Raw genomic sequence first — 27,972 nt, 5'->3', positions numbered from 1 at the left:
TCTCCAGCCAGCCCATTGGAGGAATGCGTGTGCTTCACGGACAGGAAGTTCTAACCGAAGTCAACACATTCCAAAGTTTGAAGTGTGTTCTTTTCCATTGCTCCCTTCTTCTTTCTCGTACCTAACAAAGATGCGATCAGCTTATGAAACTGGACTCTTTTCAAACCACGAATCCATCTGAAATGTATTTGTGTCACGTTTGATAAATTTCAAGATGTGATTATTTTGTAATTACGTCAATGTTGATAAATGTTCCCTATTAAACCAGATAACCAGAAAAGTATCTTCTGATATCTACCATCATAGATCAAGAATTTCTGACTGTATTCCAGTGACTTTGAAAAAAAAAGTCATATGCCTAAAGAAATGTATTAATGGACATGTTAAAAATAACACTTGTATTTTTGTGGACTAATAAAGAAGAAAAAGGAGGGAGAGAGGGAGGAAAGAAAGGAGAAAGAAAGGAGAGGAAGGAGAGAACGTGCTGAGGTTCTCTCTAGCCCCTCATCATTTGGAAGCAGAAGTCACCCACCAACTCCGAAAATTGAAAAATAGTGACCAGAAGGCCATCTGCCTATCGCCAACTCTGCCGGGATTCTAACAACACCAGAGAACGGAAGACAGAAAACTGTCAGGGCTGACCCAGCATAGGTGCTCTGCTCAGTGGATGTTTATTGAGTGGAAGAGTGGAGGACAGTCTGTTACAAGTATTAAGTCCCCTTAGACGTGGAAAAAATGCGCCAGCCGGCACTTCTGCGGGAGCCCCGCCTCCAGCACCGGCTGGGGCCCCGAAAGCCTCCCCATGGAAGGTATTCCATGAACTGCAGGTGTTAGTTTGCTTTGGCACCGCAATATATAATTTCCCATTTTTAGAACAATGCTCCAAAGAACAGTCACAAAAACAGCCTTCCGAGGGGGCGGTTTTCTTCCTGGCCCTGGCTACAGTCCTGTAAAGCAACAATAACAAAGAGATTTTTATTCAAAATACCGTTTGCTTCTCTCCCTAACATCAGGAGGCTGTTTGTTAACTCTGCATGGGCTGAAAGGGGTCCGCCCTCCGTTCCCCTTGGTAGAGCATCTTAACAAACTCCTGCTTCTGGGAAGGGGTAGATTTGGAAGGGATTCTGCCTTTTAATGTGTTTTGGTCTTGCCACGCCTCCCTCTGTCCAGTTCCCTTGTGGAGAGAGGGTGGAAAGGAAGCTTGGAGAAAGCTGGTGTCTGTCCTTTGAGTGCCCCCAACAAGTCTGAGGCCAGAAGAGGACAATGTGTTCTTGAGAACATGCAAAGAGCAGACAGGAGAGTGAGGAATCAGGAAGGGGTGAGAGACACCCCCTGAGTCTCAGTCAGAAATTCTTTTCATTGTAATTTCCAAACTGACTTTCCCTCTGCCTCCCTGTTTCTGCTTCATAAACTCGGGAAATTGGCTCCAAGACTTCAGGAGCCCTTCACCGGCCCGCCCAGCACCTGCACCTCACCACACCTGCACCTGCAGCTGCGTGGTGCTCTCCTCCCTGGCCTCTGGCCTAGTTGCTGTCACGTCCCAGGAGGGTATGCACGCCCCTGGCCTCCTCTTATACCTCGGCTGCTCAAGAACATCCAGACACTTCTCTTCCTATAGAAAAAGCCCGGCTTTCTTAGTAGGACCCCATTGGGAGCCAGCCACCCTTTGCAACTTCATCTTCTGCAAGTTCCTACGCAAATCTTGGGCACTAACCACATGGCCTGCTCACCATCCCCAAAGTCCTCCTTTGCTCTTTAGGTACCTCCTCCTCCTCTCCGACTTAGAATCACCTTCCCGGTCCTCTGCCTGTGCCTAAACCCTACCCATTCTCAAAGGCCCTCACCAATGCCTTCTTGCTGACCAATCTAATTGAAAATGACCTTCCGTGGCCTCCCTTCCGGCAGCTCTGAGTCCGTCATTCCTTCAGTGTCTACTTTGTGGAGACATCATTAGCATAAGTGCTCTTTCAAATGTATGCTGAATGCTTTAGAACAGGGGTCCCCAACCCCCAGGCCACGGACTGTTACTTCTTAGCAACTGGGCCGCACAGCAGGAGGTGAGCGGCAGGCAAGCGAGGGAAGCCCTCTCTGCACTTACAGCGGCCTCCTGTCGCTGGCATCACCGCCTGCGCTTCGCCTCCTATCAGATCAGCAGCGGCGTTAGATCCTCGTAGGAGCGCAAACCCTACTGGGGACTGCGCACGTGGGGGATCCAGGTTGTGCGCTCCTTACGGAAATCTAAGGCCTGATGATCGGAGGTGGGGCTGACGCGGTGACGCTAGCCCTGGGGAGCAGCTGCAGACAGAGGTCATTGTTAGCAGAGAGGTCTGACTGCACAGAGACCAAAATAAATCAATTGCCTGCAGACTCATATCAAAACCCTATCAGTGAGTGGCAAGTGACAATGAAGCTGCATCTGGTGGCAGGCTATAAAGCCATCCCCCCGCCCCCTGGTCCGTGGAAAAATTGTCTTCCGCGAAACAGGTCCCTGGTGCCAAAAAGGTTGGGGACCGCTGCTGTAGAAGAGAACGATGCTACAGCCTCTTTTAGAGGCCTGGAAGGAACTGGGTACCAAAGAAGTGAAAGCTTTGACATTTTGACACCACCCTTTACTGAGTGCGTGCTGTGACCCCGAGGCCTGGCTGAGTTCTCATGCGTGACTCCATGAGCCCTCACCCCAAAACTAGAGGGCAAGCACCATGATCTCTGCGTTACAGCCAAGGAAGCAAAGGTTTTGAGAAATTAAATAAGTTCCTGAGCACCTCACAGCTTAAGAGGAACAGACGTAGGGTTCACACTTGGCTCATGACCTTGACTGTTACAGCCAAGACTTGATATTCTCGATGTTGTCAGAAAATGCACAGCACAGAACAGTCAGGATGAACGGGGTGGGTAGGAAACCACGGGTTCGTCACCTGACCGAAACAAATTCATGGACAGAGTACACAAAGGGGATGAGCCCCCCTCCCATGCTTTGTTTGGTTTGGTTTGATTTGGTTTTTGAGATGGTAGAGGGATTTGAGTTCCTGGAATATCAGGATACATGGTGAGGTTCTCTTTAAAAAATGGCATCTAAGCCCTGACCAGTGTGGCTCAGTGGTTTGGGCTTTGTCCTGCAAACCAAAAGGTCATCGGTTCAATTCCCCATCAGGGCACATGCCTGGGTTGCTGGTCAGGTCCCTGGTTGGGGATGTGCGAGAGGAACCGATCAATGTTTCTCTCCCTCTTTTTCTCCCTCCCTTCCCCTCTCTCTAAAAATAAATAAATAAAATCTTTAAAAGGTGGTATGTAAGGCTTCTGTGCTTGGGGGGATGTAGCAGGCAAAATAGGAAACTTTGGTGCTGCACCAAGAATCACTGTGAGATGCCAAGTCAGGTGGCAAGTGTGCAGACGGTGGCGTGAAGCCCTGGCTCCTGCGCTGACCAGCCGTGAGTCTCAGACAAGCTATGACACCTCTGTCCGCCTCAGCTTCCTCATCTGTAAGCTGAGAATAATAGCTGGGTGACAGGATGGTGTGGAGGGATTAAGTGAAATAATCTATATGAAGCTCCTGGCACATACTCAATAAATTATCACTGTTATCACTTTCCTTGGACAGCAGAATCTAAATTTCTTTTTTTTTAGTCAATTTATTTATTTATTTATTTTTAAAATTATTTATTTATTTGTTTGTTTATTTTTAGAGAGAGGGGAAAGGAGAAAGAGAGGGAGAGAAACATCACTGTGTGGTTGCCTCTCACTCACGCTCCCAACTAGGGACCTGATGGGCAACCTAGTCATGTGCCCTGCTTGGGAATCGAACCAGCAACACTTGGTTCACAGGCCGACACTCAATACACTGAGCCACAGCAGCCAGGTTCTTTACATTTTTTAATCAAAGTATAACATATATAAAGTACAGGATGTAAAATGCACTCACCTCAAAGGGACAGCTTGAGAATCATTTTCATATGAAGGCACCTGCATAACCAATCCCCCAGTCAGATATAGAATATCCATACCCCTGCCCGGGAGAACCATAACCTGACTCATCGTTCTCACTTTGTCTCGTCTTGAACTTGATGTCCGTGAAATCAGACAGTCTGCCATCTGGGAGCTTGTGTAGCGCTCCACTGTATGAATGTGCCACAATTTGTTTCTCCAGTCTTCTGCTGAGGGGATTTGGGGGCGTTTCAAGCTTGGAGACAAGCCCTTGGAACATTCTTGTACATACCTTAGTGTTGGAATAAGCATTCATGTCTTGGATATGTATCTGGGAGTGAAATTGCTGAGTCACACAGCGAGCATATCTTTAGCTTTAACAGCATTTGCCAAATATGTTCCCTAGGTGGTTGTAGCATTCTGCGCTCCCCACAGCCACGTTTGATAGTTTCGTTTGCTCCGTATCTTCAATGACCGTATTGTCACTCTGCATTTTAGCGGTTCCGGTGGGTGCATCGTGGTATCTCCTTGTCATTTTAATTCGCATTTTCCTGATGAGTAATGATGTGGAGCACTTTTCTTAGTTTATTTGGCCATCTGGGCAGGCTCTTCTGTGCGTGGGAAGTCTTTTGCCCAGTTTTTTTAATTAGGCCATTTGTCTAATGGTTCTTCATATATTCTGGAAATGAACGCTTTGTCAGGCATGTTTACTGCAGATCTTTCTCGGAGGCTGAGCCTTGCCTTTTCTTATTTTTAATGGTACCTTTGAGGAAGGGATACTTTTCATTTTGATAAAATCAAATTTATCGATTTTTTTGTGTGTGCTTTTGGTTTTTGTTTTAGATATTATTGCTCACCCCCAAGGCCATGGAGACGTTCTATGTTGAGTTCTTTTTTTAATTTTATTTTTCAATTACAATTTACATTCAATATTACTTTGTATTAGTTTCAGGTGTACAGCATAGTGATTAGGCAATTATATATTTTACAAAGTGTTCTCCCAATATTCCCAATACCCACCTGGCACCACACATGGTTATTACAATATTATTGACTACTTCCTTTGCTGTACTTTACATCCCCCTGACTGTGTTAGTTTCTTTTACTCTTGCTTTTATGGCATCTTCCTCTAGAGTTGCAGGTAACTGAACTGATTTGTTGCTATTTCAATCAGGAGCAAAGATCTCACAGGAAAACTAAGCCTGCCTGACACAGGATAAAGCTCCTATGATAATGAATGCCTTAGTGGACCGTCCAGCCTCTTAGCCCAAGGACATCTTGTGGCCCCAACACGCACCCTTGCTGACTGGCTGCATTGCTGAAATTCCATAGGGGGAGCCTATAAAGGGGGGCAGTCGGGGAGACATCCTCCAAAGTGAACCAGGAAGGAGAGGGCAAGATAGCAACACCCCCCCACACATGGGTTTATATAAACTCTGGGGTCGGCAGCTCCCTCTAACAACCCCAGCTGTGATCACATTGCAAACACTTCCCTCTCCGTCCCAGCAACCTCACTCCTGCTTTAACAACCTTTTCCCAGGCATTTTCTTTGCTCCCTGCATTTTCTTTCATTATCCCTTTCTAACCATTCATCATCTGCAGAGCATCTATCATGCATTTGCCTTCTCAATCTTTTCTTCCCTCTGTCTCTCCTCCCCCGGGCAGGCTTTCTCAGCCTCGGCACTACTGGTATTTTGAACGAGACAGTTGTGTGTTGTGGGGCCTCTGCTGTACGCTGGGGGGGTGCACAGCTCTCCCCACTTCTCTTTGCCTTCCTACCTTTCTTCTCCTGTCAATCAAGAGGCCTGAGGAGAAAGTGAGGGGGTGGCTGGGAGGTGAGTCACAGCTTTCCCAAGCTTGAAGGGGCCTTAGATACAATCTAGTGCAACCCCCTCATTTTATAGATGAGGAAAAAGATCCTGAGAGGGGGAGGGAGAGGACGTGTCAGAGCCATGCATGTGGGGGGAGGGGGAGGGGTGCAAGTACCAGGCCAAACAAGAAGTCAAAATTCCAGGTACTGCTGCAGAATTTCCAAGCCTCCCGGGGAACCCGGGAGGGTTTCCCACAGCTCCTTTCTCCCTCCCAGCCTTGAGTCCCATTCCGGAAACAGCCCGGGTTGCTCATATGAAGCAGCAGACCCAGCTCGGACAAGCCCCCAGCTCATGCGCGCCAGTGACCTCCCTGGGAGCCCATTCCAGAGCCTCCATCGGACAAAGATGACCATCGATTCCAACGGGGTTGTTTTGTGATGACTAATCCCATGACCACATCTTAGTGCGATCCTATAATCCCAAAGGAAATGCTAGCCAGGCCGCGTGGCCACACCTGTCTCAGTGAAGGAGCTGGAGAGCACCAGGGATCCGTGGAGGGTGTGAGGGAACCTGGGTACTTGTCTGGCGGGGCCTTATCTCCAGGTGATGGTGTGAGAAATGCTCACAATAAAAACCGGGACACAGGACCTGAGCAGCAAAGCAAGGTGTTTATTCACGAGTCTGCAGAGTCGGGCGCACCACCAGCCAGAAGGCTCGCACAGAGTAGACGAAGAAAACTGGTTTTATAGTAATGCGATCAGCTCCCCCTCCCTAACCAATTAGCTTCCCCTCCCCTCTCCTTCTTCCCTGTTTCTCCATTACTGATTACTCCGGAGTTACAATCTAATGTGTTCATCTAAATGCCCCTTTTGTGATTTGTAAATATGCTAATGCTGTCAACTTCCTTCTCAGAGATCCTCTAATTACATTTGCCCTAGAGACCCTATAATTACATTTGCCCTTAAGACCCTCTAATTACATTTCTCCTTTGTTACTAATGATTTTCTACTGGTTTGGGAGTCACTATTTCCTTGTTTGTTACAATTCGACCCCCAGCGAGACTGAGAGCCCTCAGCCAGAATCTCCCAAGTTACGGTGGTGTTGAGTGCTTAGCATGCACTACACACTGTTCTAAACGCCTTACACATATATGCACTCAGTCCACCCTCCCTCAGCCTCAGAGGGAGGCAGTCCTCCCCTGTGGGACACGCTGACATGGAGCCCGGAGCCCCTGATCAAGCAGCAGGGTGCTCTCCCCGGAGCATCTTTGATGGGGACACAGTTGGCACAAACCACCCTACCCCTTACTTCTCACTGATATCAAGCTCACCCGCACGTCACCATCAAGACACGCATGGAGACCCCCTTGTGTATAAAAACCTACACTATGAACGTACACAAAGCCTTGGGTGGCGTTCAAGAGCTTAGTGGTACAGGATGGATATCTTTATTTTAACAGTTATGAAGTTGCTGTGTTTGTTAGAAAAATGCCAGTTTTCATTTATGGTGGTAACATAAAGATTTCTTTGTAATTAAATGTAAGGTTTTTAAAAGACATTCATTTAAAGACAATTATTAAACACATAATATATGGGTGTGGCAGAAAAAGTGACGATGGCACTTGAGTGACTTAAGCAATGGGCAGCCCTGCTCTGGTCTCATCACGTCTTAAAGACCCTGCCTTGGCCCCTTTCAGGCTGTGTCACCCCCTTGTCCCCCTCATTCCCACCTGCCACTCTCATAGCATCTTTCTCGATAAAACCCTATGGACTCAATGATCACAGGCAAATAGCCCTCCGGCCTCCTCCTGCCCCTTTACACACGTGAGTCACTCGCTCTTGGGTTCTCTCTGCTCTCTGGTGATGAACAAGAAACAAGGCTGATAAATGTCCTGAAATCCTGAAGTCCACGAGTGGAGGCCAAGTGCAAAGAAAGGAATGAGGAAACCCCACCCCATTCCTTTGACACTGTCCTGGGCCTCCTGCCCCACATGGGCCTTACAAGGCACTGGCTGGGGACTTGTCAGCCCAGGCTCCTCTGCTGAGGACCCCTCCTGGCCACTGGCCTGTGAGCTGGAGTTGGCCTGGCCTATGTGCTCAGGGGCCCAACACTGTCCCCTCTTGCTGGGAACACAGTGGCATGGAGTGGCCTCATGGCTCCAGAGTCTCTGTCTTACAGGGAGTCCCGTGTGTTCTAGGGTGTCCACCACCCATCCAGCCTCAGAAAAAACCTGGCAGTGCACGAAGGACTGTCCGTCCTTGGCAAATAGGGACGGTTTAAAAATTATACTTATCATTGAGATCAGGGGCGGCTTGCTCCAAGGCCCAGGGCCAGAACAGCAAGCAACATGCTGAGATTCGAAGGAGCCACCAAGTCCCACCATCCCCAGTGACTCTCAGAGGACACGGGAATCAAACGCCATCTGCCCGGCTATTGTATTCTCCTGGGCACCGCCTTCCCCGCCGCCGCTGGGCGGCTGCCCGCCGAGGAAGCCCGGGCCTTGTTCGGGACATTGTTCTCTCTCAGAAGAGGATCTCGAAAGCAGAAGGAAGTTAGAAACAACCACACAATGAATATCAGATTCTCCTTTCTCCTGCTGCAGCTGCCAGGAGATTAAGCTGACAGCGCGCCCCACCCAGCAAGCTGCTCAGCCTGCAGGACGTCCGTCTGTCGGTCCACGCCGCAGGGCAGGGCCCAGAGGCCTCGCTTGTTCTCCGTGGACGCCCAGTGTCCGTTTCCTTTGTCCAGCCGCTCACTGAGGGCAGAGAATCATCTGCGGCTTCCTTCCCACAAAGCATGACGCGGACAAGTGATGGGGCACGGAGGGGCTCTTTATGGGCTCTTTGCTAAAGACTCACCCTGTGAATGCCCATAGCCAGCCCTGAGGTCCAGGCCACCAGCCGATGGCCAGGACTGATCGGACTGGGGCAGCTTTGATGGGACCACAGGATCCTTCCCCTTACTTCTTACTGACATCAGCCTCCCCCAATGACTCCGTGAGCCAAACACAAAGCCCTCCTTAGGTCGAAGCCCTACCCCACATGCCGGAGAGAGAAGGTGACCTAAGAGAAGACGTGTCCCTTTCAGAACTCGCAGCCGCGAGAGGGCACGGGAGGTGGGGGGACAGTAAGGAGCTTTGAGGTGAGATACATGGAGAGTTAAGTACCTGTTGTACCAACTTAGCGTCAGAACGTTCTGGCTAAGAACCTTCTCTTAAAAACGCACTTTTTTTTTTCTGTTGGGGCTGTTATTCATCAGAACATAATGTTGTGTTTTCTGCTTCCTATGTGAGTAGACAGCAGTTTTAAACGTGGAATATCGAGCTCATGTATCTAGTCAGAATTCTGTTTGCTTTTCGCTGCATCCATAGCTACCATCTGAATAAACAGAGGGGAACGGTTTGGCTCCCAACGCTACCAGCTGGGCCCTATGCCATCATTCCCCAAAACAAAGGAGAAAGGGTGCCAGCAGCGAGGGACCAGGGCTAATGATGAAGGCATACACTGTTCTGTTTCAGGGGGTTACTGAGCAGGTCAAACGCCCCAGAGAAGGGTGGAGGAGGGGCAAGAAGGCATTCCCATAATTCCCTCTGAGGAGCCAGCACATTTTATAACTGTGGGCAGAGAAGAAAGGAGCTGAGCTGCCACAACCCAACCCTCTGCAGATGGGGTCATGAGCTTGGAGGACGCCCATGAACCCCAGCTTGTAAGTGGTGAGCCTGGACCTGGAACCCAAGTCTTCTCTGCCCAGCTCAGGGCTCTCCCCCTCCCACTGCTGCCCACGGCTGCAGAATCGGGCAGCTCCACGCTATCTGTTAAGTGGCCTACACCTTCTGTATAGTATCATGCAATAGCCAAGCCCCTGCCTGTGCCCCAGGTAGCTGCATTTATCTGAACAGCAAAATCCAAGGATCAGCCCTGGCTGGTCTGGCTCAGTGGATTGAGCACCAGCCTTTGAAACAAAAGGTTATGGGTTTGATCCCAGGTCAGAGCACAGTGTGGATTGCATGCAAGAGGCAACTGGGCCATGTTCCTTTTCCTCTCTTTCTCCGTCCTTTCCCTTCTCTCTAAACATAAACAAATAAAATCTTAAAAAAAAAAAAAAACTCAAAACGATCAGGCCCAAGTATATAAAGCCTTGGGCTTTCCAGTGTACAACCACACAAATATGACCTATATATTTCAGACTGTTCTATCAGGATGTAAAAATAAAGGGTAATGGAAAGGTCAGGGTCATGGATTCAGTCTCTAAATGAGCCCACTGTCACACAAAGGGAAGTGAGAGGGCTCTTCGGCCCTGCTGGGCGTCTTCACCATCCTGCCCGCCTTTCCGTCCCAGAAGGCAGCTGAGTCTCCTCAGAACAGCCTCCCACTTGCTCCAGAAGCGGCCATCACCTCTCATGCACTGGGTCCCAGCCCCGTTTCCTTCAGGGCCTGGAAATCAACCAGCTCATCCTGCTTTAAAACCTTGGCCCTCTCGCTTCTACTGGCTTCTTTGCTCAGCTTAGCAACCAACATCTTCAAGTCTGCCCCAGACTGAAGATGCAGACCCTTGCGTCTGCCCCCTGCGCCTGGACATTGCCCCATCTCTCCTCTTCCCTTTAGCACCAGACTTCCTGGTAACCTACCTTCGTCTCCAGGAAATCCTCAGCCCCCTGCCGTGTGCAGCCCAGCACAGCCACTCTGTGGGAACCAACCTCTCAAGGACCACAAATGGCCTACAAGCATCAAATCCAGCAGCTGCTTCTCAAGACCCATCCCATCTGACCTCCCTGCATCAACTCACCCAACGGAGAAAACGTCTTCCCTGGGAAATGTCCCCGGGCCAAACACTATTCATTGCTTCCTTAAAAGCCATTCCGCTCTCCTTAGCTGGCAGAACCGCCATGCTATTCAAAGGCAGAAAAGAGATTGTTCTCATCAGCAAGATAGGCAGAGGCCCTGGTGCAAGGGCCTGCCTGTGTCCTTCCTGATCAGGAGAATACAGGTGAAGATTGGGTGGGGTCTTCCAGCCCCCCACAAGAGGGGGACAAGTGGGGAGAACTCAGTCACGCGCGGATGAGAGGCACGAAGCCGCGGGAAGGCCAGGAGGACCTCAGAGACAACACGCGGAACTTTGAACATCCCTGCTATGAGAAAAGTGATCCTCTTGTCACGTCCCCACTGAACAGGGGTGCTCTTACCTGCAGCCAAAAGCATCCCCGACTGATGTGTCCCTCCTCTCTTGATTACTGACACTACCCTCCTGTCCCTCACTCTCAACACTCCTTGACAGTCCCTCTGCCCCCCCCGTGAATATCAGGGTTCTGGCCCTTGGGGCCTCATCGAGGAGGCACATGCCCATTCGTGAAGTCAAATACCTGGTGGCACCTTTTATGAGCCACGCTGCCCTTGTAGAGCTGAACCCCTAGTGGGGGAGACAGAAAATAAACAAGGTGAACACGTCAAAAATGTCACGGCACAACCAGTGTGTGCTCTGAATGAGATGCTTGGCTAAAGAGAATGTTGAGAAGAATGTGGACCCTCCTTAGTTCGTGGGCAGGGAGTGACCCGAAAGGGGACATTTGGACTGAAATCTGAGGGATGAGAAGGAACCAACCATGCAAAGGTGAGGCAGAACGTGCCAGATGGCAGGAACGGTGGCAAACCACGGTGAGGCCCCCAGGAAGGAGAGACTTGGCGTGTTGTGGGGGCCACAAGGAAGCAATGGGGAGGAGGGGAGACAGGCAAAGCTGAGATCCAGTGTAGAACCTTTTTTTTTTTTTTTTAAGATTTTACTTCTTTATTTTTATAGAGAGAGGAAGGGAGGGAGAAATGGAGAGAAACATCAATGTGGAAGAGAAACATTGATTGGCTGCCTCTCACCTGCCCCCAGCTGGGGACCTGGCCCACAACCCAGGTAGGTGCCCAGACTGGGAATCAAACTGGGGCCCCTTCAGTTTACGCAACGACACCCAACCCACTGAGTCACACCGGTCAGTCGGGGCCAGCGTTGAACCTTGTAAGCCATGGGACGGTGGTGATTACTATACTAAATATAGTTGGAAGTTATTAGGTAATAGGATTAGCAATCAAATCTGTGTTCCTAAAAGACCACCATGGCTGGAATTTGGAGCCCGACTGGGAAAGGGGAGGCATTGTGGACTCAGTCACCCAGGCGAGAGAGGGGGTGGCCGGATCGAGGAAGGTGGCAGTGCAGATGGCGAAAGGCGATGTATTCCTAAGGCGGAAATGGGGGGACTTGCTGATGAGGGGGACACAAGGCACGAGGAAGAGGGAGGCGTTGGGGATGGAGCTATTTTCTAGCTTGAACACAAGCGAGGGTAGGATCCCTGATCAAGGTGAGCAGGCGAGTCTGGGAGTGAGGCAGTCAGATCGTTTTTGGAGTTCCATTTTGGGAACGCTGGATTTGAAACACCTGAGAGACATCCAAGTGACGAGAGCCAGGGACAGGTGAGCCGCCAAGACTGGGGCCCAGGGAAGCGGGAGCTGGGAAGCTGTCAGCCTGGACGCGGCGTTTAGAGCCCTGGGAATGCGTGGGATGCGCTGCGCAGGGCACGGCCGGGGTGGACTGGGAGGGGAATGGGGTCACGCAGGCACTCAGGCGAGAAAGCTCGTTTATGGTTCACGCCCCCTTCTCTCTTCTCCTCGTGGGGTTCGACCATCACCTCCTGTCAGTTCTAAACCCAAACTCTGCCCTACAATTGTCGTCACTCTTCATTCCCATGGCCGGCGCCCTTCCGGCCTTCACCTTGCCTCCCCTGGAGACTGTCACCAGCCTCCTGCCGCCCCAGCTCAGCTGGAGCGAAACCAAAGCCGGCGAGCGCAGGAGGCAACCTCAGAAAAGCAGTTAGCGGAGCAATGCCAGGCAGAAACGGGGTCACCCTGACTCGAGCTGGAGAGGCCCCCGTGACAGAGAGAAAACCAGGCGCCCAAGTTGGTAACCACAGCAATAGGGGAGGGAGGGTACAGGAAGCCACCTGCGCAGCACCCTGCTCTGAGACAGTGGCTTTATTAGCCCAGCTTACTCACACTAGCCCATGTGGTTTCAAACTTAAGGGTGCCACCCAGTACAGATAATAGCGACAATAAACAGAGGCATGACTAGCGTTTATTGAGCACTTACAGTGTGCCAGGCACTTTCAATATATTCCCCAGGGAAATAAAACAACCCTGTGGTGTCGGTATTATGGATGAGGACACTGAGGCTCAGGGAGGCCGAGGAGCAGTTCTCAGCGGGGACTTGGGGACCAGATGGACGTGGGTTTGTCCCGGCTCTGCTGCTGCATGATTGGGCTTCGGGGCCTCTCCCGGCCTCATCTGTAAAATGGGATTAAATGAGATAACGCATGCTAAAGCACTTAGCTAATGCCTGTCACAAAGGAAGTGCTCAGTATAGATCCTGCTGCTGTCATGATTCCGATGAAAAATGAAAGTCAGCCCTGACGGATGTGGCTCAAGGAGTTGGGCATTGTCCCCCAAAGTGAAAGGTCGCCAGTTCGATTCCTCATCAGGGCACATGCCTGGGGGTCGACCTGGTCCCTGGCTGGGGGCGTGTGTGGGAGGCAACCAGTTGATGTTTCTGTCACAGGTAGATGTTTCTCTCCCTCTCTCTCTCCCTCCCTTCTTCTCTCTCTAAAAATAAATAAATAAAATCTTTTAAAAAATAAAAACAAAAGTCAGCTCATGTCATTTCCCTGTAAAAAAAAACCCCAAAACTTCCAGCGGCTCCCACTCCCCGAGGACAAGGACACCCTGCTCTCACTGTCGCCCGCCCACACACACTCCTCTTCCAGCCACACAGTGCCACTCACGTCACACCTGCCGAGCCTCTGCTCTTGCTGTGCTCATGCCCGGAACGCCCTCCTCGCTCTTCTCCACCAGGCAGGAGACGGGAAGTTGTCACAGAGAGGCCCAAAGGCCACGGGCCCTCAGCCTGTGGGACTTCACAGACAGGGACATCTCTCTCTCTCGTTGCATTCTTGGCATCTAGCCCAGCAGCGGACACTGGGTGGATGCTGCCTGAAGTAAAGTCAAAAGCTTATCACGTTTTTTAAAAGTGGTCATGGGGACGGTTGGTGGAGAGCCCACTTCAAGATGTCAGGCAGAGCCAACATCTTGGGCTGGCGCTTCCAGCCGGGGCTCAGCGGTATCACCTCCACGTGCCAAGGACAGGTCTCAACCCATGTCTCCGCCACCAAAACATCAGAACAACTGTGGGGACAAGACTTCACTTGAAAGAAAGCCAATGACATATGCATTTGAGGCACATAAGTCCAGGGCCAAATGTCGCATCAGAAGAAGGCTGTCCCCTGGCCTGTTGTTTCTCCCAGGGCCCTCCCCAGCCTCAGACGCTCACCCTGTGCCCGTCCCAGGTCCCTGCCCAGCCAGCCACGTGGCAGGACAGCTGTTAGATTGCTTGGAGTGGTTGCCTCTTAACAATTCCCTCAGAGACCAAAAGCCTTTAGTCTAAAAAAAAATTAACCTCACAGGATGGCTGACACTTCAGGGCCTGTGACAGATAAATAGCAACATATTCTTTCTTTAAGATTTTATTTATTTACTTACCAGAGAGGAGAAGGGAGGGAGAAAGAGAGGGAGAGAAACATTGATCGGTCGCCTCTAGAACGCGCCCTGACTGGAGACCGAACCCACAACCCAGGCATGTGCTCTGACTGGGAATTGAACCAGTGACCTTTCGGTCTGCGGGATGACACCCAACCCACTGAGCCACGCTGGCCAGGGCAGCAACATGTTCTTCAGAGGCCTGTGGGCAGATCACCAATCCCACTCCAAATAGAGTAATAGCAATGATAGATCTCATGGACTGAGTACTTCCCACATGCCCAGCATTTCACCTTTATAATCTCATCTTTTTAAAAAAAATAATTTATTTATTTGTTTATTTATTTTATTTCTTTAGAGAGAAGGGAAAGGAGAAAGAGAGGGAGAGAAACATCACTGTGTGGTTGCCTCTCACTCGCGCCCCCAACTGGGGACCTGACGTGCAACCTAGTCATGTGCCCTGACTGGGAATCGAACCAGTGACACTTGGCTCACAGGCCAACGCTCAGTCCACTGAGCCACAGCAGCCAGGGCTTATAATTTTATTTTATCCTAATAACAATACTATGATGTATGTGGCTGCAGTGTCCCCATTTTTAGCAAGGGAGAAACTGAGGCCAGGGAAGAATACTTCATAGGTGGGGGAGTCAGAACTGGATGCAGGCAGCCCCGCTCCGGCACCTAAAGTGCCACCACTATGCCGCACAGCTTGTCCCACTGCACTGTCTGTGACGGGCCGGGACCCTCATGTCTGTGGCTTGGGGAGCTAGCTGGATGCTGTCATTTCTTACCAGCTGCTGTTACCTGAGGGGTGGGGAAGGCAGAAAGGTGTTGTCGGAATGGTCCCCCAGGGCCTGCCTCCTGAGAGCCTTTACGGTCCCTGCCATCTTTTCACTCGGCCTCCTTCTGAGGCTTCCGATGCTGGGGGATGACAGAGGTGGGTGAGAGCAGGTGTCATTGACGACACTTGCGCCCTGAGTCTGTGCTGTTCTGGGGCTCACACAGTGGGACACAAGTGTCAGCAAGTTTTGCAGAGGAATGTAAAAACCCTGCGCCTGTCTGCTGCCCCCAGCAAAGTCAGATGTCCCAGGAATATCCACCTCCAAGCCCATCCACATTTCTGCGCAGCCCTTCCAGGGGGGTAAACAGCATGACCATGACATGTCCAAAGCCATGCTTAAGATGTTAAACTTGTGCCCACTTTGTCCCACGGTTCAGATTAATCTTTCATCAAGCCATGCCTTAAAGCTGGGCCTCGTTGCTCTTGTCCAACTTGTCACCGGCCAGGTTCCCTGATGACCACTGTCATCCCTGATGGCCTCAGTCTAGGGGGAAACCACTAGACCCAACATCGTTTGGGTGAGGAAGTTGAATGAATGAGAAGAAGAAGAAGAGTGAGAACTAGCCATACTTTTTTGAGGGCTTCATGGGTGTGAGGCACGTAACTCAGAAACAAGGGCACGGAGGCTTGAAAACAATCCAGGAGTCCCAGCCAGTCAACAGCAGAGCCAGGATCTATTGCAGGACTTGAACTTGGCATTGCACCATTGCCTCCCAAGAAGGTTGCAGTCTGGTGTCCACTGGAGTTGAGAAAGCTCTTGGGGGCGGGGGGTTCAGTTCACCCAGAAGAGTGAGTGATTTGAGGAGACTCTGGAAGCAGGAGGTGCAGTCTGAATCCTGGGTCTGGATTTAGGGGGCCTCTGCTCCAGGAACACATCTCAATTAAAGGACCGTATGTAGACATGGTTGTCATGTGCACAGCCAGAAACTCTGAAGTTAATTCTGAGGCTGCCAAAGACTTCTAAAAGAATACCATCTTCAACCCCCAGCCATCTCAGAATGACTAAGAACAGAGACATTCTCCAAAAGCAGGCTATTGAAATAACAACACGAGATGTGAATGAGAAGCTGAAACCAAGACAGCCTGGAGATGAAGATGAAGGACCTGGAATGTTTCATGGTGAAAGCGGAACCGCTGATGCACCCGCTCCTGCACTGTTCTCCCCGGAGGTCGTCCTTGGGGTCCCTCCTTCAGCCAAAACCAGAGCAAAATGAGGGGTAAATACCTACCCAGGCTTTCAGGGTCTGTGGGGACAGATCTTCCAGGACAATGGGGCGATCCACAAAGGAGCTCAAGAGGACCCTTGTGGAGAAGAACAGAAGAGGGGGAGGGAATGGGGAAGGGATGGAGAAAGAAACTGAGGGGTCCTGACAAGTGACTTCACAAGCTCATTTTGGGCTTGAGAGCGAACTGAAATCCCATGCTGGGCTCTAGCCTGGTCCTTAAAAGGCTTCACACGCTGGCCACCTAGTTTCATTCTCTGCTGAAATGTTGGATTTGCATTTCATAAGGAAATGCATCCACTAGGTCTACCCGAAGGCCCTAGAGGGCTTGAAACTTACATGGAACACTCACCACCTTGGCACCCTTCAAGGGGCTTCCTGATCCTCCGCTGAAGGGAAACAGGAGTCTCATGAACGGTAAAGGGCTGGGCCAGGGGTTGGTCCAGTGCTGCCTCACCACCTTGGCTTTTGTTTTGTCCCCACAATCAGCAGGAATATGACCCTCCTGTCTCTTCTGGAGCCACCACCTGCTCTTCCCCTTCACTATCTCCCACGCTCACCTCCTCACTATACCCAGGGAGCTGACTGTACCCACACCCGCCAGGCTGGGGCCAAGGCAAACCCAGCCATCGGCTATAAAACTGAACACACTGTACCTGCTACCATGGCCAGGTGCAGTGGGATGGGCCGCCTGGGCAGCCGCAGCGTGGCCCACGCTCCCCAGTCCTGCTTGGACCCCACTTTCGTTTCTGACTCCCTAAGGAGGACCGTTTCTGTCTAACCTTCAAAGTTCTTAGCCCTGAGATTGGCTTCTGTTATGGTCTGAATTGTGCCCACAAATTCATATGTCAAAGCTCTACCTGCCGTCACTTCAGAATGAGACTGTATTTAAAGACAGGGCCTTTACAGAGATGACTAAGTCACCATGAGGTCATTACAACGGGCTCTGATCCAGTATGGCTGGTGTCCTTATGAGAACAGAGATGCAGGCACACAGAGGGAAGACCAGGTGAGGACACAGCGAGAAGGCGGCCACCTGCAAGCCAAGGACAGAGGCCTCAGGAGAAACCAAACCTGCCGACACCTTAATCTGGGACTTCCAGCCTCCAGAACCGTGAGAAAATAATCTTCTGTTGTTGAAGCGACCCCGTCTGCAGTATTGTTATAGTAGCCCTAGCAAATTAGTAAAGATATCGCTGCTAGCCTTTGCCAGTTTCTGTCAATAATAATAAAAGTTAACCTTTATTACGTGCCAGGAACTGGGCTAAGCAGTTTACATGCTCATATCATTCAATTCCCCTGACAACACAGGGAACATTGTTACCCCATTTTATAAGTGGAAAAACAGAGCCTCAGAGAGGTTAACGACTTGCCCAAGGTCACCCAGCTGATAAACGAGACGGGATTTCAACCCAGGCAGGCCAGCTTCCGAGCCAGTGCTCCCAGCCATCACACCACACTACAGGGGATGCTCCGGACCCCAGTCCTGGGAAGACCCCTGCAATAGACTGAATGTTTGGGTCACCCCACTTCCTCCAAAACTATGAGAAACAAAGTTCTGTTGTTGGTAAGCCATGCGGTCTATGGTACTGTTATAGCAGCTCGAACAGACTAAGACAGCCCCCTAGGCCGGGTCTGACAGCGGCTTGTGGAGCCTGAGACAGACCCCCGCCAGCTGTGAGGCACGGCTCCAGCTGTCATGGAAGCTGGACACCCTCAGGTGCCATGTCATCCCAGGAATCTGTCAACCTTGAGTCCTGCGGTCACTGTCCCGCCTTGTCTGAAGGCCTGTGGAACTGTCATTCCATTCCTCTCCCCTCTGAGGGACACCTCTGTCACTTTGTCCTTTGGCAGCCACTGCCAGTGAATAAGCAAACCCTTCATAGGCCACCTCCAGGGCCTCTTTGAGTCACCCCTGTAACTAAGGGCCCTTGAGGACTCCTGTTTATCGATTCACCCTAGAAAAAGGCTTAGCTCATCAGTGACAGAAATGAGAGCTGCCTACCAAGAAGGAGAAGTAGGCGGGAGCAATGGGCCTGAGACATGGTTCCCCTTGGTCCCCTCACCGGAGAGGCCACTCGGTGCAGCAGAAGGAGCAGGGCTGGTTCTGAGACAAGAGCCTGATGTTAGCTGCAGGGAATGGCTGCTGCCCCTTGCAGGCCCCCTGCAGAAGAAGGCCAAGGCCACCCCCTAATGACAGACAGAGCTCCGTGAGCCCTGGAGGAAGAGGGGGGAGGACAGAGACTCATTGCTTCTCTGTGCAGCCAAGTCACTTCCAGCGTGACTGCACCTGCCTGGGTCAGAAGCCCCGAGAGGGCATGAGCTGGCTGTTTCCTCCATTGCTCCAAGCACAGCGTGTCTCTCAAGGTGTGGCACCTGAACCAACTGCCCCAGGCTCTCGTGGGGGCCTTGACTAAGCGCAAATCCCCACTCCAGACCTACTGAGTCGGACTCTCCAGGGTGGGGCCCAGGAATCTGCATCTGCCAACACTCCAGATGATGCTGAGGTTCGCTGAGCTGCCGGCTCCTTTAGTTAACCATCAGCCGCCCGTAAGGAGGCTGGCCAGGCCCTGACGTGGAACAGAGTTAGGGGAACAACCACCTGGTAGGGGCTGAGGGTTTCCTGGGACATGGGACTTCCAGTGGTAAAACCAGGACAGTCCAGGACAAACTGGATGGCTGTTTCGCCAAGCCGCAAGGCTCACAGGTGAGAGGGATTATCTCCAAAGCGGTCCTACTCGGTGTTGGAATGGTGTTGGAATGTACCGCAAATGTACTCAGAGTTGAAGTGGGCGTGGGTGATGTTCTGGGATTTCACAACATTTCAAAGGAAAAAATGAAGTCAGACCACAAAGCACTGACTCAGGGGCTCTGGAGAAAAGTCCAACTTCCCCAGTCTGCCCCCCGCCACCCAAAACCTACAATGGCCACCCACGCTGTGCCTGCCCCGAGCTGACTGCTCCCTCAGTATCAGTGGGGTCACCCCATGGCAGAAGGAGATAGTAAAAATCAAGGGGTATCAGACCAGAAAGGCTCCTGGACATCAAACAGGCCTGGTCCCTCATTTCTCAGCTGAGAAAACTAAGGTCCCAAAGGGCCCAAGGATTGACAAATTTTCACGGCTGGCCAGCCAAAAGGTGCCTCTAGCTCTCCTGACCTCTGCAGCTCTACACGAGCCCTTCTGTGGGCAAAAACGGCAAGAGAAGAGGGAGAAACCATAAATATTCACTTGGGGGGAGGAGGAAGCTAGACACACAGACAGGTCAAAGCAAAAGAGTGCTCGGGGGTCAGAGCGTCCTGACCCCGGCATGTCACAGATGAGGAAACCGAGACACACAGAGGTCAAGTCTACTTCCTGGGCTACATATAGGAAGCCGCTCTTGTGGGTCCCTGAAGGCCTGTCCTGCCCACAGTGGCTGCAGAAGTGGGCACAGCCAACAGCTCTAAAGACTTGTTATAGCTGAAGTAAGAGACGCTGGTGACAGTGTCCAGCAGAATAGTGGGACTAGGGCACCAGCTGCTGGAACTGGAGACCTGGATCCCCAGACACACAGCCGGGGGAACGCTTTCCCAGCAACAGAGTCATCAGGTCAAGCGAGGTTTCTCGGGAGCAGGTGGGTGACTTTCGCCTTTGACTTCAAACGTTTCTGAGTTGTATAAAATAAAAGAAGGTGAAGGGATGAGCCGAAGACCACATACGGGTGACCCAGAGATGCGGACGACAATGAGGGGCCTGCCTGAGGGAGAGGAGAGGAGCTAGGTGGATGGAGGTGGGCAAAGGGAGAAAAAGCAGGGGCAACTGTCACAGCAGAAACAATTAATTATAATTTTAGAAAAGGAAGCTAGGAAAAGCCACAAAAAGACAACTAATAATAATTGAAAAGAATTTGGATTTTGTGATACCTTTATAAAATGGTAAAGCGGGGGGCAGACAAACAACTCTTCTTTAGCGGATAGTGAGGAAAGAGCTGGAGGCCAAGCCCTGAGCTGCGGAAGGTAGAGAGACGATCTGTCTGGATTGGGGCCACGCTGGACTCCATGTTGCCTTTTTATGAATGTTAAGATAAAGCATCTTTTGTCCTGGAGGGTGTAGTTCAGTGGATTGAGCAATGGCCTGTGAACTGAAAGGGCACTGGTTCGATCCCTAGTCAGGGCACACGCCTGGGTTGCAGGCCAGGTCCCTGGTTGGGGGCCCTCAAGAGGAAGCCAACTGATGTTTCTCTTTCACAAAGATGTTTCTCTCCCTCTCTTTCACCCTCCATTCCCTTCTCTCTGAAAATAAATAAAATCTTAAAAAGAAAAAAAAGATAAAGAATCTGTCGTATTGAATCGTGAGAGAAGGACACCACCATAGGGCCGTAGAACTAATTTCTAAAAAGTATTTTGAGTTCTTTTTCATTGAGAATTCAAAAATATTACCTCCAAGTTATAGCCCATGACAAAACAGGAACAATCTTCCAGGAACTGGTGTCTCTGTGCTTGGCCCTGGCCCGGCCGAACCCTTAGGGAACAAATGAGTCACTTTATAGAGCAGAATTTCCTGACTCGCTGAAAGTGAAGCCTTTAAGCGATAGGCATTTAAACTTTTAAATAGAAGTGCCTTTAAAACGACCTTTTTACCTCCCGCGTTCTAATCTAAAACGGAGCGCGGTCCCGTGTGTAAAGGTGGCCACCGAGGGCCTGCCGGCGCCTGGAACGACTATTTCGGTGTCCTGCGTTCAGAGCTTTCCCTCTGCGGCCACAAGCCCTGCGCCCCTGCCCTGCCACCTTCTCATGCCTCTCGGCCACCAGCCTGCCCCTCCCCCCCATGTTACCTCGTCTCTGGTGGCTCCTCCAGCACCTCCACCCTCCCTGTTACAGTTACTGAAACCTCCCCTGCCACACCCCGTGGCTCAGCAGTTTTCTGTCCCTGTGTGTTAAAGCCACAGGACTGGAAACTACGGCAGAGCCACAGAACCGTGTCACAAACATCACAGCACGCGTACGACACACAATACTTCTGTTTACACATGCGGCGAGGTCGCGAAGCAGCCAGCACAGGGCGTTTTGGCCACGTTTTTAAGACACGACTAAAACTTACAGGTAAACAGAGCTTCAAAAAGTCACCGGACCAATAAGCAGTAGCTGGGTCATTTGAACTTAGGTCTTCTAACTCCAGGTCCCCATTCCTGCCTGCCCTTGAATCATCTACTTTGATTAAATATCTGTTATCTAAAATCTGGCAAAAGAATGGGCAGAAGAGATGCGACGTGGCAATCCAGCTGAGCTCCTTCAGCAAGATCAGTAGACTCAAGCCTGGCAATGACTTTTTATCTCCATTAGGGTTAAATCGCTGCTTGTGCAAATCACTGTAATTGCTACTTGCAAAGAAGGGCTCAGTACCAGCCAGCCACTGAGGTGTCTGTCTCTGCAGGAGATGGAAGGAAGGCTGACGGGGTCTCGGAGGGTTTCAACGACATGGCCAGGTCTGCGCTATAATGGCAAACAGCCCCTGATGGAAGAGATCGAAGGTCCAGGTGAAGGTGTTGTTAAGTTACTCTCGGGAGAGTCGGCGTCTGCTCTGGTTTCCTCTGGAGGTCCTACAAACCAGGGATGTGTTTCTGACGATGCAGCCCGTTTTTTTCCATATTCCAGGACCACACAGCAGTGCCTTACGTCCCAACGAGTTAGTTACAACCGCATGTTAGCTGTTTCAATTTTTTGCAGAGCGTATACACCCCGCGATCACACCAACTGGTGTCACTTTAAATTTATGACCACAGATTTCAAGTTGCCGCCCAGCACTGCCCAGAGATGCTCCTCCACGTCTTACAAGTTCCCTTCCCCTTTTCCAAGGTGGCCTCCAGCCTCCAGCCTCCCTCCTTGTCTCTGCAATCTCCATTCATGATCTCTCCCCGCACGTCACCAAGAAAATAAGAGTCACCATCAAAGGCTACTTCATTTTTCGGCCACGAAGCCCTCCACCTTCCTTCATTCAGCTCTCCCTTCGGGCCTGTCCTGGTTTGCCTGACACTGGAGGGTTCCTAGGACATGGGACTCCCCACTTTACAGCTGCCCTAGAACCTCCAGAGGGAGCGCCGCTCTGCCACCACCTTGAATTCAGACGTTGCACCTCCAGAACCGTGAGGCAATCAATTTCTGTTGTTTGAAGCCACTCGGAGGAACTAATACAAGCCCCAGTTTATATCTCGGGCCTGAAAACCCGACTTCCACGCACCCAGCTACGTCCTTGCCATCTGCCCTCGGCTGTCTCCAAACCTAACATGTCCAAAACTGAAACATTTTTTCAATATTTGATTTATTTATTTATTTTTAGAGAGAGGGGAAGGAAGGGAGAAAGAGAGGAAGAGAAACATCATTGTGTGGTTGCCTCTTGCACGCCCCCAACTGGGGACCTGGCCCGCAACCCAGGCCTGTGTCCTGACTGGGAATCGAACCGGCAACCCTTTGGTTCCCAGGCCAGCACTCAATCTGCTGAGCCGCACCAGCCAGGGCTAAAACTGAACTTGTGATTTTTCTCTCTCAGATCCTTTCTCCCCATTCCTCACCAACTCAGTAAACGGCAGTTGTTCAGGCCCAGAGCGTAGGCATCCTTCTTGATTTCTCTCTCACCCCTGCCCCCACAGAGCCCGTCCGTCAGCTCCACACTCAATGCATTTCCTCCCCTTCTGCCAACCATCTTCATGTCTTGCCTCTCTAGAATGTTCCAAGAAGGCGAGGGACTTGGTCTTGTTCATGGCTAGCCCCAGGGCCTGGAACATAATAGGTATTCAATAAGTACTTGTTAGATTGATGAATAAAACCTTAATTCAAACACTCTCCAGACTGAGGATTTGTGGTCATTTAAACAGAAGTTACTAAGCAAATTAACAGAATAACTCAGATAAGGAAGCACTTTCGCTACGAGGGATAATAAACAAACTGTTTACAAACAACATGCCTGCTCATTGTGAATCATTCCTGTACTCACGGTCCCCAGGTTTCTTTTTTAAAAGACCTGGTTTACTTGGCTGCCCTGGCTGGTGTGGCTCAGTGGATTGGGCACCAGCCTGCGAAATGAAGGGTTGCTGGTTTGATTCCCGGTCAGGGCACAGGCCTGGGTTGCGGTCCAGGTCCCCAGTTGGAGGCACGTGAGAGGCAATCATCAATGTTTCTCTCCTTTTATTTCTCCTTTCCTGCCCCTCTCTCTAAAATATAAATAAAATCTTTTTTAAAATAAAATAAAAGAACTGGTTTACTTAGTGGTTATGCAAAGCCTGGGTCTTTTCTCACAGCCTAGTTCAACACATTTATAGCACAGACTTGAAATTAATATCATTGCATTTCTTTAAAACGTTGGCAGAGATCTCATTAGAAAGCAGTTGCTGTGAACACCTTAAATTCTCAGGGCCTCTGGCCTCCACCATGGCCCGCCCAGCATTCCAAAAATTCATCTCGAAACCCTCAAGCCTTCTGACACCGAGGAAAGAATGTTAGGAGCTGCAATCGGGTTGAAAAAGAGCGGTGGACACCCCCGCAGCAGTTCCCCAGCACACCCTGTGAAGACGGGCAACAGCGCCTTTCACCCATACGCATGCGCTGGCCCAAAGTTGCCGTTTTTCCCCTGAAATTGTTGTTTATGGTTCACTCCCCTGAAGTTCAGTTCAACTCAACAAACACTTCCTGAAGCCTGATCCCGGGTCAGACCCAGGGTCAGTGCCGAGGGCTCGAAGATAGGAAACGCCACCTGGTCCCTGCTCTCCAGAACCTTCTTCCGTTGGGGGGTAACTACGTGCATTATGTTAATTATATTGGGATTCTATTCACATAACAGACCATAATGAGAGCTATGGCCGAGGGAGGCCTCCGGGGCTGGGTGGGTACAGGAAAAGGAACAGGTCATTCCAGACAGGGAGAGAGGGAGACAGGTTAGGGACAGAGAAGGTGACACCTGAGACCACGTGGGTTCACAAGGTGGATGGCTCGGGGAAAGCAGGACGCACAGTTCCTCCAGGTGGGAGCGCTGGGTCCTAAACCCAAACCGACCTGGAAAAGCCTATGGGGTTTCCAGAATGACTCCCGTCACCAGACTCTGGCTCCCAGCTGCCCAAACCACAAGAGAGAAGTGTAAAACGCAGCTAATCCTCCGACTGCTTGGTTCCGCAGCCACAGACAGAGGCGTGAGTGCTGAGCAAAGGGTCCGCCGATGGGTGCTTGTCCCAGCTGGGCAAAGCCATTCATTTTGTGAATGGCCATGGGCATCAGATCTTCATCTCTTTATTCTTTCAGGGAATAAACACAACTTCCAAAGAGCCGACTGGTTCACCATAATCCCGCGCTTACCCAGCGGGTAGATTTCAATAGAATAAACAGAAGACACCAGGTGTTGCACCTGTCACACCTCCGCCAGACCTAGCCCTGTTCCCCATTGTCCACCCCGGCTGCCTTCACCTGTGGCCATCCGCCGCCAGTTAAAAGAATGCCCGATCCCATTTACACCAGGACAGGGAAAGGATCTGGGGGGATGGAAGGGGGCTTTTGTTGGGCAATCGCTTCAGCTTCCTGCAGTCACAGGGAGGAGGACAGAGGTGCTGGTACCTGGCTCCCTGGGGAGGTGGCAGGCCTGGCAGGAGAGCAGAGTTTCTCCACAGTGACACTTGAAACATTTGTGCCGGATAATTCTCGGTTGCGGGAGGCTGCCCTGCACATGGTAGGATGTTTCGCAGCATCCCTGGCATCTTAGGCAGTTCAAGCTGCTATGACAAAAATCCTGAAGGCAGTGGGGCTTGAACTATGGAAACCTGTCTCACAGCCCTGGAGGCCGGAAGTCTGACATCAGATCTGGCGCCATCCACAGGGAAAAACAATCAGGGATCATAGCTCGTAGAAGTGAAAAGCCGGCTCACGAGTGACTTTCTGACACAGAAGGGAAACCTGCAGCTTAAGTCAGAAGAGGTAACATCATCTTTTATTCCTAAATGTGTAGCTTGCAAATGTAATGTAATGTGCAAACTTGCATTTGCCTGGCTACCCCGGTCTGGGCTTAAGGTTGAGGCCATTTCGACAGTAATAACGTGGATGCTATTGAGTCCTGCCTTGGACAACTAGGATGGGGTCCCAGCCTTCTCCAAAACCCGCCCCCTTGAACACACACACACACACACACACACTGGATCCTGGAAGCCCTCAGGTGCTCGTGTGTCCTCCGAAGCGGACGCAATCTGCTCCCACAGAAGGTCTGCCACGATTTCCGTCTCAGGGTCTCCCTCCGTGGACGGCCACCATCCACACCCCCATTGCTGGCTGAGCTGCCTGAAGATGTCACGACTGCCCCCAGGCCCCCACGCCAGCCACCTGCCTCAGGTACTAGGTCACTGCCTGCTGCCGGGCAGGGCTGCGTCTCCTCCCCGTACCGCCATCTGCCTCATGTGCTGTGTCATCCCAGGCACTGCGCTGCTGCGACGGTGCGTGAAAGGCCGAAGCCACACTGTATTTCCTGGGTTCTCGATGCACCAAAGACACCCCATCTTCCATGCCCAGGTGGGCAAAACACCTCTCTCTGCCCCCGGCTGACACATACGAAAGCACCGGCTCCTGTTCCCATTGCCTTACAGAGACTGGGGTAAGACCACCCTTCTCTGCTGTGACTCATTCCCTCGTCTCCGCAGGACTCACGGGTGGGACAGGCTGCGTGTGAAACCATCCCCACCCTCCATCAGCAGAGCCTGAATCTGTCATCCCTTAAAGGAACAGGTCTACCAGAAAACCCCTCCATTCCAGCAGCTGCCCCATGCCTCCGATGCCCCCTCCCCCTGCCGAAAAGACAAGCCTAAAATCTAGTGACTGTCACCCAGGTGCCCACATGCACTGCCAATGCGGTCTGTACACCCGAGGCTGGCTGTCTTGGGCCTCCGTGCCAGCCTCTATTTGCATGGCTACAGGGAAGAAAAAAAGTCAGAGCAAATCAGACCCACCAGTGGACACCTACTGTCTGCTTTCTGCGTGCCAAGCACTGCTCTGAGCCCTTTACGTGGATTCTCTCATGGGATCCTTGCAACAGCCTCTGTGGTTGGTACTACTACTGTTAACACTGTTACCTGGGGAAAATGAGGTGCAGAGACAGGCGGAGACCTGCCGCGGGCCAGGCGGCCCCCAGGGGGCAGAGCAGGTAGGTCGAGGCCCACTGTGGGGGGCAGGCAAGTCGGGGTCACCGCGTGTACGCAGGCGCCATCCTTGTGGATCTCAGCTCCGTTGAGGGACAGTTAAGAGGGAGAGAAATTAATTACAAGGGAAGGGGGAGCAGAAAAAGGAAAAAGGAGTATGAATGAAGAAAGGGAGAGATGACAGACCTGGGGGCGGTGGAAAGGGAGAGTAGGGCCCCTTGGACCTTGCTCCCTGGGGTGCCAGGCCCCCCACCCCCCCCACCCCCCGCCACGAGGGCCCTGGAACCAGGCTGCCATACACTGGGGAAGCACATGCCGTCTCCTGGTTGAGGCGACGGGCTGGCTCCACGTCAGACCCTTCTCCCTGCCCACAGGCCCACTTTCCCACATCTTCCGACCCCCCTCACCGGCCCAGACTTCCCACCGTTTGCCTCGAGGCCTGGGCAGGACTCGGTCCCTGCAAGCCCTGGGCGCCTCCGCTCGAGTTGACATGTGACGCTCTCTCCCACTGCCTCCTCTGGCTTTCCCCCCTCAGCTCCTCCTCCTGCCTGGGACCCACGGCTCACGGACAGACCTCCCCTCGCTGACCAGTCCACCCAATTGTCCCTCCGCCCTCCTTCCACCCCGAGCCCTCAGGCCTTGATCAGCACCCCGCCCGGAACAACACTTGCCAGAAACCAGCCTCCGTGCAGGAGCAGGGCGGCGTTCCCCTCCCCGCCACCCCCTCCCGGAATGCCGCCAATAGGGGTCCAGACCCTGCATGAGGATTACCAGGGGCCCTTGTTTAAAGTCCTGTGACAGTGAAATAAGCCAGGCACGGAAGAACAAATGCTATACGATTCCACGGGTGGGAGGTCCCTATGGAGTGGTCACATTCATAGTGACAGGAAACAGCATGGCGGGGCCGGGGGCGGGGGCAGGGGCCGTTAGCGTTCCATGGGGACAGAGTTTCAGTCTGGGGTGACGGACAGATGAGTTCTGGAGCTGGAGGGTGCCAATGGTCGCACAGCAATGTGAGTGCGCTTCCTGCCACAGAAATGTGCGCCTGAAAATGGTTACGGAGGTAGATTTTATATCATATGTATGTCACTGCAATAAAAAAATAATGCTGTGACAAAATGGACATTTTGGGGAGCCGTGCAAGCAAAGCTCCCCATGGCTCTTACGCAGCCTGCGTGTGAGAACGGGAAGCTGCTGCCGCGGCTCAGCGGTATAGCCTGGGCTAGTTACGCGTCCTCGTCTGAAATTAGACATGACACCTTCCACACACAGCTCCTGTGAGGGTTACACAGATGAGGGATATCAAGTGCCGGGCGTGTGGTCGCTGCTCCACAAACAACATTCAGCCCATCCTGATACCAGGGTCCTCACACAGTGAACCTCAAGCCCCATTATTGCAGGCAGCAGGAGAGACCTGCCAGACACGAGCACCGGGCAACGTGGAAGGAGGTTCCTGGCTTCTTAGAGGCT

The 27,972-nt window shown here is 51.7% G+C and overlaps 2 long non-coding RNA genes across 3 annotated transcripts; both read right to left on the bottom strand.

The window, feature by feature from the left end:
• Positions 1 to 626: 626 nt before the first annotated feature.
• Positions 627 to 4,394, bottom strand: LOC150017649 (uncharacterized). Its single transcript, XR_016509165.1, has 2 exons — positions 3,920 to 4,394; positions 627 to 947 (listed from the first exon to the last, which is right to left on the bottom strand). It is a non-coding gene; the product is annotated as an uncharacterized LOC150017649 (long non-coding RNA).
• An 8,468-nt stretch (positions 4,395 to 12,862) lies between these two features.
• On the bottom strand, positions 12,863 to 21,236 carry LOC150017648 (uncharacterized). 2 transcript variants are annotated; one of them, XR_016509163.1, is made up of 3 exons: positions 21,175 to 21,236; positions 20,780 to 20,845; positions 12,863 to 13,051 (listed from the first exon to the last, which is right to left on the bottom strand). It is a non-coding gene; the product is annotated as an uncharacterized LOC150017648 (long non-coding RNA). The 2 variants fall into 2 exon arrangements; XR_016509164.1 differs by having other exon boundaries at positions 20,780 to 20,861; positions 21,175 to 21,224.
• Positions 21,237 to 27,972: the final 6,736 nt, after the last annotated feature.

This window comes from Furipterus horrens, unplaced genomic scaffold (assembly GCF_987537825.1).
Source record: "Furipterus horrens unplaced genomic scaffold, mFurHor1.1.pri manual_scaffold_2, whole genome shotgun sequence".
Classification (NCBI taxonomy): domain Eukaryota; kingdom Metazoa; phylum Chordata; class Mammalia; order Chiroptera; family Furipteridae; genus Furipterus; species Furipterus horrens.
Note: the sequence above shows the minus strand (reverse complement) of the source record. Positions and strands in the feature narration are given on the sequence as shown.